At 38.3% G+C, this 3,553-nt stretch overlaps 1 non-coding gene across 1 annotated transcript; it reads right to left on the bottom strand.

Moving 5' to 3' along the window:
- Positions 1 to 2,578: 2,578 nt before the first annotated feature.
- On the bottom strand, positions 2,579 to 2,685 carry LOC141715862 (small nucleolar RNA R71). The gene has a single exon (XR_012572609.1). It is a non-coding gene; the product is annotated as a small nucleolar RNA R71 (small nucleolar RNA).
- Positions 2,686 to 3,553: the final 868 nt, after the last annotated feature.

Raw genomic sequence — 3,553 nt, 5'->3', positions numbered from 1 at the left:
GGCTTCCTAGGAGTATGTTTCTGCAGTCCTTTTCAAAAAACAGCCTAATTTTTTGTCGTGATTCGCAAGAAAAGTTCGTCGGCGACGAGCATCGTTTTCAGAATCCGGCGAGTGAAATCGAGGCCGGTTATTCAATCTGATTACACGAATAAATTCCTTTGAACAAGATACACACTCTGGTATATTCAGTTTCAGCCCAGAGTTCCCAATCAAAAATTCCCAAATCGAATTAAAAATATTCAAGAACATTAACCCTAATTTATGAATCCGAGAATCAAACATCATTTTCTACATGTTATTAAACTCCAAATTAGTCATATAATATACCAAAATGACCAGGAAGAAAAGATCTACATGATTATGCCATCAAATTATATCAAAACATCAAGAACAAAAATTCCTAATTTAATCCATAAATAATTTGAAATAACATAATTAAATAAGAAAAATACCTTGATTTCTGTACTAAAATGGATGGTTGATTCAGAAAGAGTTTTTCGAGAGCTTTGTTGAGTGATATTTACGACACTTTATTATGCTCTAATAAGCTTTGAATTGATGCATTTGTACTCAAGTTGTTAAATGTTTTAACGTGTTTTCGAGTGTTTTTGCATTTCAGGCATTATCTCGGTAATCAGGTGAATACGCATTGTTTTGATGCTAATTTGGTGTCAAGGTGGTGTTGGAATAAAATCTCATTGAAGCCGGCTCGAAGCTGCAAGAAAAATGGAAAAACTAATTTCTGGAAGAAGCCCAGTACGCCCGCGCTGATCAAGCGCGCGGCCGCGTCGTGTCGGGATGACAGATTCCTATTTCTACTTGGTTTCTAAGAGAAAGAATTCTACACTGCATGGGGCTGCTATATAAACATCTTTAGGTTGTTTTTAATTAGAGATCAATATATATCAAGCCGGAGACATATCAAGGAGTGCCGGGGAGAAGACCGTATTAGCACTATTCAACGAAGAAGAAGAAGATCTTGTTTTCACTTGTGAATCTTTGTTTTAAGTTGTATTTGGATGCTAGTTTTCTTACTTGTGAACCTTACTCTTGTTTTGTACTTGGTTTAATTTATTTGTTATAAAGACTACGTTTGTTATACCATGTTTTCATCGGAACCCACGTTGATGATGAGTCCGATTATGGGCTAATTGTTATCGTGGGGTTCTAGCGGATTTATTTATGAATTTCTTTAGTTAAATTGTTTGATGCCTTAGTATGTGGTGATTGTATGATATCCTAGTATTGGTTGTGCGTATTCGTCTTATGAGCGTCGCGAACTTATAAGATAGTGTGTTAATTCTTAATGAAGCAAAAGTGAAATTAAGGATTTAGAACTTGCCATGCTAGAATAGGTTCATGTATTTGTTATGCATGATGCGTAGTTAATTTTAACCATCTTATTTGCCCTGTGTAATCAAGATAGATAACTTGTGCTTAAACCGTTATGTTGTCAAATTCTATAGACATATAGGGTCTCAATATAATTGGTGTCTATTCAGCTTCTATCTCTTTTATAGATGTCTGGTAGTATGGTACTTGTGCAACAAAAGTTGGCGTTTATCAGTTTCGTGTTGTCTGATTAGTGTCATCACCATCGCATGTTAAGGTTAAGAACAATAAGGCTATTGAATGAAGTATTTAATGAAGTTAGAATCTCATGTTTGTCAATATATTCATTTAATCAATCTTATTCTCTTAGTTATAATTGTTAGTTTAATTATTAGTTATAAACAACCTCAATTTGTTATCGTCTTAGCATTGTATAATAACCATACATTGTTGCTTAAGTGTGTGAATTAATTAGTTAACCAATACAGTCTCTGTGGGAACGAACTAGAAAAGATTCTATACTACTTCTGAACTCGTATACTTGCGTGTATTATTAGCGCATGTTTAGCGACTAACAAGTTTTTGGCGCCGCTTCCGGGGACTGCAATGTTAATTTATAGTTTATGTGCTTTCCATCAGTGGTCGTTGAAGTTCATTGACTCGGACATTGTTAATTATCTGTTTCCTTGTCTTATTTCAGGTACAATAGTGAGGATGTATGCATACGCGTTCGCGTACTCGTAAGAGAACACTGGATAAAGCCGAGGAAGAAGTTGTGGTAGTTCGTAAGGAAGTTTTTGAGGAAGAAAAGAAGGTAGAAGAGGAAGAGAAAGTTGAAGAACCAGCTTTAGTAGAGATGGGTGATCAAGCGGAAAATCCTAAGGCTTTGATGGACTATTCTCATCCTAAGATTAATGACATTCAGTCAAGCATCATCAAGCCAGCCATCATGGCTAACACTTTTGAGATCAAGTCAAGTACGATTCAGATGATGTAAAACTTAGTTCAGTTTGGGGGTTCTCCTACTGAAGACTCCAACATGCACATCAGGGATTTCATCGAGATCTCCGACACTTTCAAGTTCAATGACGTGACTGAAGATGCTATCAAGCTATGCCTCTTCCCATTTTCTCTGAGGGATAAAGCTAAGTGCTGGTTACACTCTCTACCAGCAGGATCTATTACCACTTGTGAGGATCTTGCACAAAAGTTTCTCACTAAATTCTTCCCCATGGCAAAGACTGCTGCAATCAGGAATACTCTTACCCAGTTTGCTCATCAAACAAGAGAATCTTTGTGTGAGGCTTGGGTTCGATATAAGGAGATGCTAAGGAAGTGCCCACACTATGGCATGCCTGATTGGAGGATTATCAACTATTTCTACAATGGATTGGGCGCTACTTCTAGACCCACGCTTGATGCAAAATCAGGAGGAGCCTTGTGGGCTAAGAGCTACAATGAAGCTTAAGAACTTATTGAACTGGTGGCTGCTAATGAGTACCAGAATCCTTCCCAGAGGCTGACTCAGGGAAAAGTCGCAGAAATTCTGGAGTTGGATGCAGCAACTGCTATCGCTGCCCAACTTAAGGCTTTGATGATGAAGGTGGACACTTTGGCTAATTATGGAGTTAATCAAATTGCTAGCGTCTGTGAAATTTGTGCTGGTGCCCAGGAGACTGATCAGTGCATAATTTCTAGTGAATCAGCTCAGTTTGTGAGCAACTTCCAGTGATCGCAGCAACCAGTGCCAGCCACCTATCATCCCAACAACCGTAATCATCCTAATTTCAGCTGGAGCAACACTCAAAATGCGGTTCAACAGCCTTATCAGCAATATCCATCTAAGCAGTACAACCCCTGGTTTTCAGCAAATGCAATATGCACCCAGACAACAACTCCAGCTGCAACAAGCCAATGAAAAATCTGAATTAGAGGAGTTGAAGCTTATGTGCAAAAGTCAAGTTGTTTCTATAAAGACCTTGGAAAATCAAATTGGGAAAATTTCCAATGCCTTTCTAAATCGTTATCCTGGTACACTACCTAGTGACACCGAAGTGCCAGGAAAAAGGGAAGCTAAGAAGCAGGTAAAGGCAATCACTTTAAAGTCTGGAAAGGTTGTGAATCACGAACAAACTCAAGAGTTGACTGAAGAAGCTGGGGCTGAGAAAGAAGTAGAGCACAAGGATGAAGAAGTGGAACCAAGGAAGAATACTGCTGAGCA

Source organism: Apium graveolens, chromosome 3 (assembly GCF_009905375.1).
Source record: "Apium graveolens cultivar Ventura chromosome 3, ASM990537v1, whole genome shotgun sequence".
In the NCBI taxonomy this organism is placed as follows: Eukaryota; Viridiplantae; Streptophyta; class Magnoliopsida; order Apiales; family Apiaceae; genus Apium; species Apium graveolens.
The sequence above is the reverse complement of the archived record's forward strand: the minus strand, read 5'-3'. Positions and strand labels throughout refer to the sequence as shown.